This window comes from Arachis stenosperma, chromosome 9 (assembly GCF_014773155.1).
Source record: "Arachis stenosperma cultivar V10309 chromosome 9, arast.V10309.gnm1.PFL2, whole genome shotgun sequence".
Classification (NCBI taxonomy): Eukaryota; Viridiplantae; Streptophyta; class Magnoliopsida; order Fabales; family Fabaceae; genus Arachis; species Arachis stenosperma.
Genome location: NC_080385.1, coordinates 87791007 through 87808710, shown reverse-complemented (window position 1 = coordinate 87808710; position 17704 = coordinate 87791007). Strand labels below are relative to the sequence as shown.

Sequence of the window (17704 nt, the reverse complement as noted above, 5' to 3'; positions counted from 1 at the left end):
TGCCCTGGAACAAATGGAGGAAGCCATAATAGTTACAGAGGAAGAAGTGGTTGAAGATTTAGAAGATGCAGAACCTCCACGGGAACCTCAAGTCACAAAACCCTCTCCTAAAGAGTTTGAATTTGTTGTTGAGGAGGGTGTACAACCTCCAAGGCATATCATGGTTGAAGACTTGGAAAAGGTTGATCAAGAGATGGAGATTTCAGAAGAAGAGGCACAACCTCCCGTGCCCTTGGTGAACAATAAAGAAGAGATTGAATTGGAAGAAATCCACCAAGAGGAAGAGGTTGAAATTGAAGAAGCTTGCAAAGAGGTGAAAGATGTCAAAGAAGAGCACAAGGGAGTGGAGCTTGCACGTTCATTAGAAACACCTCCCCCTAAGTTGCTATCATCCTTCACAACATTCAAGTGGGTAAAATTCATATCCCTTACTTTTCTAATCCCACTTGAATATGGGCTACTGGAGACGGATGGTCAACTTAGAGCTCTTTGTGGCATTAAGAGTAAGAGGACGATGGTTAGTGGTAAGAATTGCCCTGCGAGGTTCATTATGGTTGAAAACTTTAAGTTTAAACGCAAAGGTTGGTGTAGAGCTCAATTGAATGGGTCTAGGAAGCTGTTTGGTGGCTGCAGTGAGAATTCAAATTACTTATCACCCAGCTGGAAAAATACAGATCCTGAAAAAAATGGGTGTAAAAGCAAGATTTGGGATCCTGGAATCTGTTCTGACATTTGTCACCCTGGGAGCCTAAGAATCTGTTTGAAGCTTCTTAAGGGCTTTACATGCTTAGTTTGGGACCCCGGAGGTTACTGGAGATACAAACATTGGTGGAGATTCCTGGATGAGTTCAAGTACAAGCCACCATAACAGGGAGCTCACCAAATGTCCAACTTAAGGACTTTAACTAAAAGTGCTAGGTGGGAGACAACCCACCATGGTATGATCGTTCCTTTTTCATTTTTATTTAGTTTTATTTATTTTCGAGTTTTATTTTATCTTATTGTATTGAACCTGGAGTTTTGCATAACATTCATATTAGCATTGCATTCTGCATTCTGCATATAAAAAAAAGGGGGAAGCCGCAACGCGACAGCGTCGCCGACGCGACCGCGTCGCCGACGCGACCGCGTCGCAGGTGGCTCAGAGAGAATGATAAATCGAATAGAGAGTCACGCAAGAGCGTGGCTGGAGGTATGCCCGGGGCACAAATCGCCCCATGCGAGCGCGTCGCTGACGCGTCCGCGTCCCATGGGAAACATGCCTCCCACGCGTCCGCGTCACCCACGCGGCCGCGTGACCTGGTAATCGACGTGAAAAGGGTGCATAGCCGAAAGTTATGCTGGAGTGGTGCTGGATTAGTGCTAGACGCACAATCCCTACCACGCAAACGCGTTCCCCACGCGTCTGCGTCATATCCCAATATTGGCCACTCACACGATCGCATGACCCATGCGATCGCGTCACCCATATTTTGGCAAAATAAGATTTTTGAACAGAGAGTTGTGCGAGCGCGAGGCTGTCCTTGCGCCAGTCGCATAAAACGAGTCACGCGTCCGCGCGACCGCGTCCCCCACGCGTCCGCGTCGCTTGTGCCGCACAGCTTATTGGTGGACAAAATTGTGATCCTCAAAGTTGGTCTCTTTGTATTTGTATGAAATCAAAAATACCCCAAAGAGATCATGGTGTGATGAATTGGGATCTTAATAATCCCTGGTGTGATCATAACTCCGTTCAACTTAACCAGCAAGTGTACTGGGTCATCCAAGTAATACCTTACGTGAGTAAGGGTCGATCCCACAGAGATTTTTGGTATGAAGCAAGCTATGGTCACCTTGTAAATCTCAGTTAGGCAGATTAAATGGTTTATGATAAGTTCGAAAATAAATAATAAACAGAAAATAAAATAGGATAGAAATACTTATGTAAATAAATAGTGGAAATTTCAGATAGGCGTGTGGAGATGCTAGAATCCTTTCGAATCTCTGTTTTCCTATTACTTTCATCCAATCCTTCTTACTCCTTTCCATGGCAAGCTGTATGTAGGGCATCACCAGCATCAATGGCTACTTTTCATCCTCTCGGGAAAATGGTCCTATGCGCTGTCACTGCATGGCTAATCGTCTGGAGGCATCACCCTTGACAATGGCTACATCCCATCCTCTCAGTGAAAATGGTCCAAATGCTCTGTCACAGCATGGCTAATCATCTGTCGGTTCTCAATCAGGTTGGAATAGAATCCATTGATTCTTTTGCGTCTGTCACTAACGCCCAGCCTTCAGGAGTTTGAAGCTCGTCACAGTCATTCAATTCCGGAATCCTACTTGGAATACCACAGACAAGGTTAGACTTTTCGGATTCCCATGAATGCCGCCATCTATCTAGCTTATACCACGAAGATTCTGTTGGGGAATCTAAGAGATATGCGACCGGCCTAAGGTAGAACGGAAGTGGTTGTCAGTCACGCGCGTTCATAGGTGAGAATGATGATGAGTGTCACGGATCATCATATTCATCAAGTTGAAGTGCAACGTATATCTTGGAATAAGAATAAAAGAGAATTGAATAAAAAGTAATAGTAATTGTATTGAAACTTGAGGTACAGCAGAGCTCCACACCCTTAATCTATGGTGTGCAGAAACTCCACTGTTGAAAATACATAAGTGAAAGGTTCAGGCATGGCCGAATGGCCAGCCCCCATGAAGGTGATCAAAAGACCAAATGGTCAAAAGATGACTAATACAATAGTAACTTATCCTATTTATACTAGACTAGCTACTAGGGTTTACATGAGTAAGTAATTGATGCATAAATCCACTTCCGGGGCCCACTTGGTGTATGCTTGGGCTGAGCTTGATCTATCCACGAGCTGAGGCTTTTATTGGAGTTGAACGCCGAGTTATAGCGTGTTTCTGGCGTTCAACTCCGGGTTGTGACGTGTTTCTGGCGTTTAACTCCAAACAGCAGCATGTACTTGGCGTTGAGCGCCACTTTACGTCGTCAATTCCCAAATAAAGTATTGACTATTATATATTGCTGGAAAGCTCTGGATATCTACCTTCCAACGCCGTTGAGAGCGCGCCATTTGGAGTTCTGTAGCTCTAGCAAATCCATTTCGAGTGCAGGGAGGTCAGATTCCAACAGCATCAGCAGTCCTTTTGTCAGCCTTTTTCAGAGTTTTGCTCAAGTCCCTCAATTTCAACCAGAATTTACCTGAAATCACAGAAAAACACACAAACTCATAGTAAAGTCCAGAAATGTGGATTTAACATAAAAACTAATGAAAACATCCCTAAAAGTAGCTTGAACTTACTAAAAACTACCTAAAAACAATGCCAAAAAGCGTATAAATTATCCGCTCATCACAACATCAAACTTAAATTGTTGCTTGTCCCCAAGCAACTGAAAATCAGATAGGATAAAAAGAAGAGACTGTACTATAAATTCCAGAATATCAATGAATATTAATTATAATTAGATGAGCGGGACTTGTAGCTTTTTGCTTCTGAACAGTTTTGGCATCTCACTTTTTCCCTTGAAGTTCAAAATGATTGGCTTCTCTAGGAACTTAGAATTTTGGATAGTGTTATTGACTTTCCTAGTTAAGTATGTTGATTCTTGAACACAGCTACTTATGAGTCTTGGCCATGGCCCTAAGCACTTTATTTTCCAGTATTACCACCGGATACATAAATGCCACAGACACATAACTGGGTGAACCTTTTCAGATTGTGACTCAGCTTTGCTAGAGTCCCCAGTTAGTGGTGTCCAGAGCTCTTAAGCACACTCTTTTTGCTTTGGATCACGACTTTAACCACTCAGTCTCAAGCTTTTCACTTGGACCTTCATGACACAAGCACATGGTTAGGGACAGCTTGATTTAGCCGCTTAGGCCTGGATTTTATTTCCTTGGGCCCTCCTATCCATTGATGCTCAAAGCCTTGGATCCTTTTTACTCTTGCCTTTTGGTTTTAAGGGCTATTGGCTTTTTCTGCTTGCTTTTTCTTTTTCTTTCTAATTTTTTTCGCTTATTTTTTTCTTTCTATTTTTTTTTCGCAAGCTTTTGTTTTTCACTGCTTTTTCTTGCTTCAAGAATCAATTTCATGATTTTTCAGATTATCAATAACATTTCTCTTTGTTCATCATTCTTTCAAGAGCCAACAGTTTTAACATTCATAAACAACAAGATCAAAATTATGCATTGTTCAAGCATTCATTCAGAAAACAAAAAGTATTGTCATCACATCAATTTAATTAAACTAAATTCAAGGATAAATTTGAAATTCATGTACTTCTTATTCTTTTGAATTAAAAACATTTTTCTTTTAAGAGAGGTGAAGGATTAATGGATTTTATTCATAGCTTTAAGACATCGTTACTAAACACTAATGATCATGAAGTAGAGACACAAAACATAAATGAACACAACATAAAAACTGAAAAGCAGAAAGAAATAAGAACAAGGAATGAATTCACCTTAGTGAGGATGGCGCCTTCTTGAAGGACCAATGGTGCTTTTTGAGCTCCTTTATGTCTCTTCCTTGCTTTTGTTGCATGATTCCTAGTAATTTTGGTGTTCCTATCCTTAGTTGCTCCCAATAATTGTGTGGAGGGCAATTTATCCCCTGAGGTATCTCAGGGATCTCTTGATTTGCAGTCAAATATTCTACCACTGAGCTATAAACCCTTTAGACGAGTCTTTCCATCTCCCATGACTCAGAGGTAGAAGCTTTTGTCTTCCCTTTTCTCTCTCCCTTTTTTTTGAGGTTTCTCTGGCCTTAGGTGCCATCAATGGTTATGGAAAAACAAAAAGCTATGCTTTTATCACACCAAACTTAGAAAATTGCTCGCCCTCAAGCAAGAGAAGAAAGAAAAGATGAAGAATAAGAAGAAGATATGGAGGAGATGGAGGGATATGTGTATTCGGCTATATGGGTGGGATTGGGTGGGAAAGAGATTTTGAATTTTGAAGGTAGGTGGGGTGTATGGGGAAGAGTGGATGGATGTGAGTGGTGAATGGAAAACAGAAGGGATGACCATGAATGGAGAGAGAGAGGGCGAGGTTGGTGGGGATCCTGTGAGGTCCACAGATCCTGAGATGATCCTGTGGGGTCCACAGATCCTGAGGTGTCAAGGATTTACATCCCTGCACCAATTAGGCATGTAAATTGCCTTTGCATACCATTCTGGCATTTAAACGCCGAGGTGATGCACGTTCTGGACGTTCAACGCCCATGTAAAGCATGTTTCTGGCGTTGAACGCCAGTTCCATGCTTGTTACTGGCGTTCAGCGCCAGCTTTTCTCAAGGCACATTCCTGGCGTTCAAACGCCAGAATGTTGCTTGTTTCTGGCGTTCAGCGCCAGATTCATACTCTGTTCTGGCGTTGAACGCCAGCCAGATGCTCCTTACTGGCGTTGAACGCCAGTCTGTCCTTCCTCTAGGGTGTGATTTTTCTTCTACTGCTTTTTGATTCTGTTTTTAATTTTTATATTTTTTTTGTGACTCCACATGATCATGTACCTAATAAAACACAAAATAACAATAAAATAAAATAAAATAAAAATTAGATAAATAAAATTGGGTTGCCTCCCAACAAGCGCTTCTTTAATGTCAATAGCTTGACAGTGGGCTCTCATGGAGCCACAAGGTGATCAGGTCAATATTGTATAGTCACAACACCAAACTTAGAGTTTGGATATAGGGTCTTAACACCAAACTTAGAGTTTGGTTGTGGCCTCCCAACACCAAACTTAGAGTTTAACTGTGGGGGCTCTTCTTGACTCTGAACTGCGAGAAGCTCTTCATGCTTACTCTCTTTTGTCACAGAGGGATGGCCATGTGCCTTAAACACAAGGTAGTCCCCATTCAATTGAAGGACTAATTCACCTCTGTTGACGTCTATCACAGCTCCTGCTGTAGCTAGGAAAGGTCTTCCAAGGATGATGCATTCATCCTCTTCCTTCCTAGTGTCTAAGATTATGAAATCAGCAGGGATGTAAAGGCCTTCAACCTTTACTAACACGTCCTCTACTATTCCATAAGCTTGTCTCAATGACTTGTCTGCCAATTGTAATGAGAACAAGGCAGGTTGTACCTCAATGATCCCCAGCTTCTCCATTACAGAGAGTGGCATAAGATTTATCCCTGACCCTAGATCACATAGAGCTTTTTCAAAGGTCATGGTGCCTATGGTACAAGGTATTAAGAACTTGACAGGATCTTGTCTCTTTTGAGGTAAAATTTTCTAAATCCAGGTGTCTAGTTCACCAATGAGCAAGGGAGGTTCACTTTTCCCAGTCTCATTACCAAACAACTTGGCATTCAGCTTCATGATAGCTCTTAAATATTGAGCAACTTGCTCTCCAGTCACATCTTCATCCTCTTCAGAGGAAGAATAGTCTTCAGAGCTCATGAATGGCAGAAGGAGATTTAATGGAATCTCTATGGTCTCTATATGAGCCTCAGATTCCTTTGGATCCTTAATAGGAAACTCCTTCTTGCTTGAGGGACGTCCCAGGAGGTCTTCCTCACTAGGATTTTCGTCCTCCTCCTCCCTTGTGCATTCGGCCATGTTGATTACATCAATGGCCTTGCACTCTCCTTTTGGATTCTCTTCTGTATTGCTTGGAAGAATACTGGGAGGGGTTTCAATGACTTTCTTACTCAGCTGGCCCACTTGTGCCTCCAGATTTCTGATGGAGGATCTTGTTTCACTCATAAAACTGAAAGTGGCCTTTGACAGATCAGAGACTAGATTGGCTAAATTAGAAGTGTTTTGTTCAGAATTCTCTGTCTGTTGCTGAAAAAATGATGGAAAAGGCTTGCTATTGCTCAGCCTATTGCGTCCACCATTGTTAAAGCCTTGTTGAGGCTTCTGTTGATCCTTCCATGAGAAATTTGGATGATTTCTCCATGATAAATTATAAGTGTTTCCATAAGGTTCACCCATGTAATTAACCTCTGCCATTGCAGGGTTCTCAGGATCATAAGCTTCTTCAGAAGCTGCCTCTTTAGTACTGTTGGATGCATTTTGCCATCCATTCAGACTTTGAGAAATCATGTTGACTTGCTGAGTCAACACTTTGTTCTGAGCCAATATGGCATTCAGAGCATCAATTTCAAGAACTCCTTTCTTCTGAGGTATCCCATTATTCACGGAATTCCTCTCAAAAGTGTACATAAATTGGTTATTTGCAACCATGTCAATGAGTTCTTGAGCTTCTGCAGGCGTTTTCTTTAAGTGAATTGATCCTCCTGCAGAATGATCCAATGACATTTTCGAAAACTCAGATAGACCATAATAGAATATATCTAATATGGTCCATTCTGAAAATATGTCAGATGGACACCTTTTGGTCAACTGCTTGTATCTTTCCCAAGCTTCATAGAGGGATTCACCATCTTTTTGTTTGAAGGTCTGAACATCCACTCTAAGCTTGCTCAGCTTTTGAGGAGGAAAGAATTTATCCAAGAAGGCTATGACCAGCTTATCCCAAGAGTCCAGGCTATCCTTAGGTTGTGAATCCAACCATATTCTAGCTCTGTCTCTTACAGCAAAAGGGAAAAGCATGAGTCTGTAGACTTCAGGATCAACTCCATTCGTCTTAACAGTCTCACAAATCTGCAAGAACTCAGTTAAAAACTGGTAAGAAACTTCAGATGAAAGTCCATAAAACTTGCAGTTCTGTTGCATTAAAGCAATTAGTTGAGGCTTAAGCTCAAAATTATTGGCTCCAATGGCAGGAATGGAGATGCTTCTTCCATCAAATTTGGACGTTGGCTTTGTGAAGTCACCAAGCATTCTCCTTGCATTATTATTATTTTCGGCTGCCATCTCCTTCTCTTGTTCTAATGTTTCTGAAAGGTTACCTTTAGATTGTTGTAACTTAGCTTCTCTTAATTTTCTCTTCAGAGTCCTTTCAGGTTCTGGATCAATTTCAACAAGAGTGCCTTTTTCCTTGTTCCTGCTCATATGAAAGAGAAGAAAACAAGAAAAGAAGAGGAATCCTCTATGTCACAGTATAGAGATTCCTTTATGTTAGTAGAAGAAGAAAAAGGGGGAAGAGTGAAGAAGAATGGGTTCGGATTTTTAGATGAAGAGAGGTGAAGAGAAGTGTTAGTGATTAAATAATTAAATAGAATAAGTGAGAAGGGATAGAGAATTCGAAAATAATTTTAAAAAGGGGTTAGTAATTTTCGAAAATTAAAGATAAAATATAATTAAAATTAAAATTTAGAACAAAAAGAATTTTTGAAGAAGAGGTGAGATATTTTCGAAAATCAGAGAGGGAAAAGTAGTTAGGTGGTTTTGAAAAAGATAAGAAACAAACAAAAAATCAAATAGTTAGTTGAAAAAGATATTAAAATCAAATTTTAAAAAGATAAGAAGATAAGAAGTTAGATAAGTTATTTTAAAATCAAATTTTTGAAAAAGATAAAATTTTGAAAAGGATATGATAAAAAGATAAGATAAGAAGATGTGATAAAAAGATATGTTTGAAAACGATTTAATTTTTAAAATTAAAATTAATTACTTAACTAACAAGTAACTACAAGATATGATTCTAGAACTTAAAGATTGAACCTTTCTTAACAAGAAAGTAACAAACTTCAAATTTTTGAATCAATCACATTACTTGTTAGCTAATTTTCGAAAATATGATATAAAGATAAGAAAAAGATTTTGAAAATATTTTGAAAAAGATTTTTTTGAAATTTTTGAAAAATAGAAAAAAAATGAAAAAGATATAATTTTTGAAAAAGATTTTGAAAAGATAAGATTTTTAAAATTGAAAATTTGATTTGACTTGTAAGAAACAACTAATTTTAAAAATTTTTGACTAAGTCAACTCAAATTTTCGAAAATTATGAGAAAAATAAGGAAAAGATATTTTTTTGATTTTTAAATTTTTAATTATGAGAGAGAAAAACATAAACATGACCCAAAACTTAAAAATTTTGGATCAAAACACATGATGCATGCAAGAACACTATGAATGTCAAGATGAACACCAAGAACACTTTGAAGATCATGATGAACATCAAGAACATATTTTTGAAAAATTTTTTATGCAAAGAAAACATGCAAGACACTAAACTTAGAAATCTTTAATGCATGGACTCTAACAAACAAAAAATGCATATGAAAAACAACAAACAACACAAAACAAGAAAACATCAAGATCAAACAAGAGGGCTTACCAAGAACAACTTGAAGATCATGAAGAACACCATGAATGCATGAATTTTTTCGAAAAATGCAAGAAAAGTTTTTAAAGCATGCAATTGACACCAAACTTAAAAGTTGACTCAAGACTCAAACAAGAACACAAAATATTTTTGATTTTTATGATTTTATGATTTTTTTTGTATTTTTATTAATTTTTTCGAAAATAAAGTTTGGAAAAACGAAAAATAAAAGAAAAATTTTGAAAAAGATTTTTGAAAAGAAAATTACCTAATCTGAGCAACAAGATGAACCGTCAGTTGTCCATACTCGAACAATCCCCGGCAACGGCGCCAAAAACTTGGTGGACGAAATTGTGATCCTCAAAGTTGGTCTCTTTGTATTTGTATGAAATCAAAAAATACCCCAAAGAGATCATGGTGTGATGAATTGGGATCTTAATAATCCCTGGTGTGATCATAACTCCGTTCAACTTAACCAGCAAGTGTACTGGGTCATCCAAAGTAATACCTTACGTGAGTAAGGGTCGATCCCACAGAGATTGTTGGTATGAAGCAAGCTATGGTCACCTTGTAAATCTCAGTTAGGCAGATTAAATTGTTTATGATAAGTTCAAAAATAAATAATAAATAGAAAATAAAATAGGATAGAAATACTTATGTAAATAAATAGTGGGAATTTCAGATAGGCGTGTGGAGATGCTAGAATCCTTTTGAATCTCTATTTTCTTATTGCTTTCATCCAATCCTTCTTACTCCTTTCCATGGCAAGCTGTATGTAGGGCATCACCAGCGTCAATGGCTACTTTTCATCCTCTCGGGAAAATGGTCCTATGCGCTGTCACTGCATGGCTAATCGTCTGGAGGCATCACCCTTGACAATGGCTACATCCCATCCTCTCAGTGAAAATGGTCCAAATGCTCTGTCACAGCGCAACTAATCATCTGTCGGTTCTCAATCAGGTTGGAATAGAATCCGTTGATTCTTTTGCATCTGTCACTAACGCCCAGCCTTCAGGAGTTTGAAGCTCGTCACAATCATTCAATTCCGGAATCCTACTCAGAATACCACAGACAAGGTTAGACTTTCTGAATTCCCATGAATGCCGCCATCTATCTAGCTTATACCACGAAGATTCTGTTGGAGAATCTAAGAGATATGTGCCCGGCCTAAGGTAGAACGGAAGTGGTTGTCAGTCACGCGCGTTCATAGGTGAAAATGATGATGAGTGTCACGGATCATCATATTCATCAAGTTGAAGTGCAACGTATATCTTGGAATAAGAATAAAAGAGAATTGAATAAAAAGTAATAGTAATTGTATTGAAATTTGAGGTACAGCAGGGCTCCACACCCTTAATCTATGGTGTGCAGAAACTCCACTGTTGAAAATACATAAGTGAAAGGTTCAGGCATGGCCGAATGGCCAGCCCCCATGAAGGTGATCAAAAGACCGAATGGTCAAAAGATGACTAATACAATAGTAACTTATCCTATTTATACTAGACTAGCTACTAGGGTTTACATGAGTAAGTAATTGATGCATAAATCCACTTCCGGGGCCCACTTGGTGTATGATTGGGCTGAGCTTGATCTATCCACGAGCTGAGGCTTTTATTGGAGTTGAACGCCGAGTTATAGCGTGTTTCTGGCGTTCAACTCCGGGTTGTGACGTGTTTTCTGGCGTTTAACTCTAGACAGCAGCATGTACTTGGCGTTGAGCGCCACTTTACGTCGTCAATTCCCAAATAAAAGTATGGACTATTATATATTGCTGAAAAGCTCTGGATGTCTACTTTCCAACGCCGTTGAGAGCGTGCCATTTGGAGTTCTGTAGCTCCAGAAAATCCATTTCGAGTGCAGGAAGGTCAGATTCCAACAACATCAGCAGTCCTTTTGTCAGCCTTTTTCAGAGTTTTGCTCAAGTCCCTCAATTTCAGCCAGAATTTACCTGAAATCACAGAAAAATACACAAACTCATAGTAAAGTCCAGAAATGTGGATTTAACATAAAAACTAATGAAAACATCCCTAAAAGTAGCTTGAACTTACTAAAAACTACCTAAAAACAATGCCAAAAAGCGTATAAATTATCCGTTCATCACTTATCCAGATCAGCGCCAAAAATTTTATCTTTTCTCCCCCAATCCTAATTTTTCCTTCCCTCTTTCTTACCTACCTCTTCTTCCTTTCTTTCACTTCTCATTCTTCTTATCTTTCATTTTATTTAATTTATTTGCATACTTTCATTCATTGCATTATTTTCATTGATGTTAGAAATTTATTTGGGTAATTATTTTCTATATTTTTGCAAATTGTTTGACAATTATATATTACTTTTTAAAGGGTCGCTTGCATGTTCAATTTAATACATTCAATAACTTATTTACCATGCATGCTAAGTGTTTGTGAAAAAGCCCGTATGGCATTGTGCATTCTTAATTATTCTATCCTTATACTCTAATGCCTGCTTTTCACAAAACCCTTCCCAGTATTTTATTAATTGAATATAATTGTCAATACAAATGTTATTGTTAGTTTCTCACGACTAATAATACATTAAGGCTTTTAATGCTTGATTTATGCTTCTCATGCCTTTACCTGCATGCTTTTACACATCTTGCATCTAATTGCTTTAATATGCCTTGCTATATTTTCATTGATGTCCTAATTGCATGTAGTCGCGACCATGTATTTAAGACATTATCCCTTACCCTGGCATTGATTATCACTTAAATCTTCCTCCTCCCGGTTCTAGCTATTTGAATTACATGTCCCTTTTCTTTCTCCCTTTTTCAGGATGGCCACCAAGAAGGGTAGAGAGGAAGCTACTCCCAAACCACCGGCATGGAAAGGAACAAAAAGAGCACCAACTGAAGAACCACAACCTCCATCCACTTGTACATCTTAGCATGCACCGAGGACGGTGCAATCTTTAAGTGTGGGGAGGTTGATACCGATCTCCACGGGTTAGTTATTCTCTTCTCAACACCAATATTCTATTTTCTTTGTTTGTTCATTGCTGCATTTGCATATTTGATTGCATGTTTGTTTGATTTTATGCATTTAGTTACTACTTGGTTGAAGTAATATTTTCTTTTTCAAGAAATTTTTATAGTATTTCACTAATTTAAATTGAAAAATTTGTGTTAAACTTGTTTGGAAGTTGTATTTGGAACATAGTTAAAAGCTAGAACACACAACCTATGAGACTTTGAGCTTATTTACATGGTTATATTGTTTAACCATAAATATTTTATTCTTGTATGTTTTCTTCTCTATGATTGCAATCTTTACTTTGTTTCAGTCTATATGTCTATTATTTAGTGTATTTACATGCTTGCATATGATTGAGGCCATTATTTGAATTTTTGCTCACTTATCCCAAATAAGCCTACCTTTTACATCACCCTTGTTAGCCCCCTTGAGCCTTTTAATCCCCATTTGTTCTATATTTTACCACATCTCTAGCCTTAAGCAGAAAAACAAATTAAATATCCTAATTGAATCTTTGGTTAGTTTAAGATAGATGTTGTGCATCAACTAAGTGTGGGGAAACTGTGGGAACATGTGTTGATAAGGGAATGTATCATGTTTCTAATTTCGAATATTGGGAAATTTGGGTATCTACTCATGTAAAACAGAAAATTAAAAATTCCATATGCATTGATATGTTATTTTAGTTTTTATGTCTCTACCAAAAAAAAAAGAAAAAAAGAGAAAAAAATATATATATAATATAATAAGGGGACAAAATTACCCCAATGTTAAGTTAACAAAAGATCAATGCATATGTGACACAAATTAAAAGAAAAGTTGATATATGAGTATGTGATACAAAAGTGGGAAAAATTGGGTAGCTAGGCATGATTTTAGAAGTTATATAGAATGTATGTATGTTAGGTGATAGCCCAGGTTACTCAAAGATTCAATTTATAGCTTACTTAGCCATACATATATCCTCACCCTTGCCTTGGCCCCATTACAACCTTAAAAAGACCTCATGATGTTTGTATGTATACATTAAATATTTGTTGATTGGTTAGATGAAGAACAAAGTTTAGAAAGCATGATTAGAGAAGAATAGAGTGATTACTCTAGACACTTGAGAGTTAGAGTGATATACACTACTAGTAAGGGTTCAATGCTTGATTCTATGTTCTCTACTTTCATGAGCTATCTTCCTACAAGTTTACTTGTCTTTTATTGTGTGATTTGAATTAGTGGAATTCAATTCATGTTTGTCTTGGAGAACTTATTCACTTTTAACCAAGTAGGTAGAAACATTTTGCATGTAGTTGCATTCATATAGATAGGTTGCATTTCATACATTCTATCATTCCTCTTCACTTCTTTATAGCTTCTCTTGAGCTTAGCATGAGGACATGCTAATGTTTAAGTGTGGGGAGGTTGATAAACCACTATTTTATGGTTTATCTTGTGCTCAATTGAGTGGTTTGTATCAACTCTTTACCCACTTATTCATACTATTTGCATGCTTTTACAATTCCTTCCTGATTTCGTGCTATGATTAAAAAACATGCTTCTTTGGCTTTTATTTTCTTTTATTTAAATCCTCTCTTATTACCATTAGATGCCTTGATATGTGTGTTAAGTGTTTCAGGCTTCATAGGGTAGGAATGACTTAGAGGATGGAAAGGAAGCATGCAAAAGTGGAAGGAATACAAGAAGTTGAAGGAACTGCAAAGCTATCAGCCTGACCCTCTCGCACTAAAACCGTCATAAATTGAGCTACAGAGATCCAAATGATGCGGTTCTAGTTGTGTTGGAAAGCTAACGTCCGGGGCTTCAATTTGATATATAATTTGCCATAGTGACCATACCGCTAGGTGATGCGAACGCGTGATCCACGCGGATGTGTCATAGTGACGAAAAACCAGCGTAGCTAAATTCGTAAACAGCGATTTCTGGGCTGTTTCTGACCCAGTCTTCGGCCCAGAAAACATAGATTAGAGGCTATAAAGTGGGGGAATCTATTAATTCAGATAACATATTCACTCATAACACACTTTTCATAATTTTAGATGTAGCTTTTAGAGAGAGAGGTTCTCTCCTCTCTCTTAGGATTTAGGATTAGGATTTTTAGAAATTAGGGTTTATTTCTTCTTGAGCCACAGGTTCAATATTCTTTTTACTTTATATTTCTCTTCTACTTTGAGATACTTTAATGCTTTTATTTATGTTTGATTTATGTTACCCAATTGGCTTATGAATATTTTCCAGGTTAGATTTGACTGCTTTGAATGAATGTTATTTGAGGTATTCCAGATATTTATGGTTTTAATTTAGCTTTCTACATTCCTGGCTTTAGTTAAGAAATCAGTAACTCTTAAGTTATCAAACTCAACGTGATCGATAATCGCTATCTTTGATAATTAGCTTGAACTTCTATAATCCCAATCTTTTTCTAAGAATTAACTAGGATTTGAAGATCAAACTAATTAGCCACTTGACCTTCCTTCGCACCAACAGAGGTTAACTAAGTGGAATTAAGATTCAATTTTCATCATCATTGATAAGGATAACTAGGATAGGACTTCCAATTTCTCATACCTTGCCAAAAGTCTATTTTACAGTTATTTGTTTATTTTATTTGCCATTTAAATTACTTGTTCCTCATCTTTAAAACCCTGATTTACAATCTTCATGACCAATAATAAGAACATACCTCCCTGCAATTCCCTGAGAAGACGACCCGATATTTAAATACTTCGGTTATCAATTTATTTAGGGGTTTGTTACTTGTGACAACCAAAACATTTGTAAGAAAGGACTTTTGTTGGTTTATAAACTATACTTGCAACGGGAATTTATTCTGAATTCTAGACCACATAAAACTCCTCTCTTCAATAGCCATCATGATCTAGTAAATATGCTAACTCAACAGATGGCTATAGTATTAAAACTAATGTTAGAAAACAACAATGCTAGAATAGAGCAGCTTGCTCGACGAGTTGATGATATTGCGGGAGCAATTAATCAACAAATAGCCCAACCTTTTGGGGGAGTCCATGTTAATAATTCTCCTATCATTTTGAATAGAGGAGGCGATCCAAATAGGGTGTTACATGAGGTTAGAGTAAATAATGTTGCTCAGGCTTATGATCAAAATATAACTCAAGTTGTTGAGAAAATCATGACTCGAGCAAGATTAAATTTTAGGGTAACAAACCAACCTTATTTTATATCCCTTTTTTCTGATTACATTTTACAAGTTGAACTTCCCAAGAGAGTCAAAACACCTAAATCAGTCACTAAATTTGCAGATGAGATTGAAGAGTTGACAGTCGAGCACATCACTCGATATTCAGTCGAAATACGCAAATTGGCCAATAGTGATTATTTAAAAATGGGATATTTTTTCTCTTCATTGACAAAGAATGCTTTTACTTGATTTTTAACCTACAACCTGATTCGATCTATAATTGGGTTCAGTTAGAAAGAAGTTTTCATGTTCAATTCTTTAGAGGTGAAATGAAGGTAACCTTGTCAGATCTGTTCATAGTATAGAGAAGAAAAGCCGAGTCAATCGATGTCTATCTTATACGGTTCAAGAATATGAGAAACAAATGTTTCAACCCTATTGATGAACCAAAAATAGTCAAGATGGCCATCAATAGCCATGATTTTAATGTCCGAAAGAAACTAGTAAATCAACAATTTCTCGACTTGGCTCAGTTGGCTGATAAGGTTCATCAAGTTGAAAAGTTAAATAAAGAAAAAGAAGAACTAGAGTTGAACAAAAGAAAACCCTTTTTCAATAAAAAAGGTTAATTATGTTGACTGCATGAGTGAAGAAGAATCGAACAATGAGTATACCTTTCCTGCAGAATTAAAAGATGGACCTCCTTATGTGTGTTGAACTCTTAATCTGGCAAAAGATAAAACTCTTTTATCAGGAAGAAAGTCTTATTCTTTTGACTTAACAAAGGCTGAGCAAACCTTTGATATGTTATTAAAAGATAAGCAACTAGTACTCCCTGAAGAGAAAAGAATGCCATCGGTTTCTGAAATTAGAAATAAAATGTTTTGTAAATTTCATCAAGCTTTTGGGCATTATACTTACAATTGTGTTTGTTTTAGAGATTTGATACAGAAGGCTATCGATGACCGTCGATTAAAGGTAGATTCCGATCCCTTCCAAGTTACATCGAATTTTGTTGAAACGGAAGAAGTGGCATTATAGTCAATATGCTTTTTGTTGAACCTAAGAAAAAAATGATCAATTCAAATTGGACATGTTTGATGTTGAAAGGTCCATTTACCTAAAAGTGGGAGAAGATTTAGTAGACTTCTTGTTTACACAAAGGGAGGAAGAAGGAAATGTGCCTATATGTCCACGATGTAGTGCCTTGTTCGACACTTCAGCTACTAAAGCTTTTGATTCATATAAAAAGAGTAGAGAGAGTGCCCATCAGGAAGAATTAAAACAAGCTCGATTGAAGCAAAGGGTCAAAGATCAAGAGTCTGCAGCTGCTCCTGTCAAACAAGACATGTGCACGGTGGTGACAGTCGACCAGAAACTCCAAAGGGTGTCGAGTGAAACTAGAGTTCCTCCATCTAATGTATCGAACAACAAATGGGTTTAGAATAATGCCCCGAATTACTCTAGGAATTATAATTTTGATGTTCCTAGAGGAGGTTTTGGAAATTGGGTTGGAATCCAAAAAAGATAAAACTTTAGACAAAGTGCGGGAAGAAGGGGAAATGGTCGAGGAAGATAATGACAGAATTTTCCAGAAAGAGCTCCCTTGATTCCAAGATCTGTGGCCCAAACACAAAATGCTTATGCCAATCCAAAGGAGCCATATCCAGAATTGACCAAAGAAAGTAAGTCATCCTAGAAGCAGGAACAAAAAAGAGATAAGATATCTTCGAGCAAAGAGTAGAATAATGAGGAGTCGAAAGAAATATCAGTTATCAAGTCGATCAATTCAATCCCAGAAGGAAAAGAAGAAGAGGAGTTGACAGAAAATTTTGACTTTGGTTTTGAGGTTGATCTAGATGTGATGTTCGATGAAACCGGTTTTGGGTATGTTGCCATCATTTCGATTTTCTCTTTCGACTTTCAAGGCGATCTTGTGAGGCCTTGGAATTGTCTTGAAGGAGACTGAAATGATATAATCCCATGTGACAAATGCCGATTTATCGAAAATGGAATTATTAAGGATCGGATATTCGAAAGGCCTGATGAGATTACCAAAGGCCATCTTTGACCATTGCATATTAAGGCAAAAATCAAAGGATTGATGATTAATCGTATTTTGGTCGATAGAGGAGCAACAATTAATTTGTTACCTAAAAGTACATTCCCATTATTCCAGAAAATAGTGAAGAATCTGATTAAAACAAATTGAACTGTCATTGGATTCAATGGTAAGTCGATGACTGCTCCGGAAATGATCCCACTCAGGGTTAAAGTCGGAAACGTCGAATAACCAATAGTGTTTATAATGGTACCCACTAAGGCAACTTCTAATATGCTTTTGGGAAGAGAC

At 37.4% G+C, this 17704-nt stretch overlaps 1 non-coding gene across 1 annotated transcript; it reads left to right on the top strand.

Moving 5' to 3' along the window:
• Positions 1 to 7334: 7334 nt before the first annotated feature.
• On the top strand, positions 7335 to 7438 carry LOC130952511 (small nucleolar RNA R71). The gene has a single exon (XR_009074690.1). It is a non-coding gene; the product is annotated as a small nucleolar RNA R71 (small nucleolar RNA).
• The last annotated feature ends 10266 nt before the right edge of the window (positions 7439 to 17704 follow it).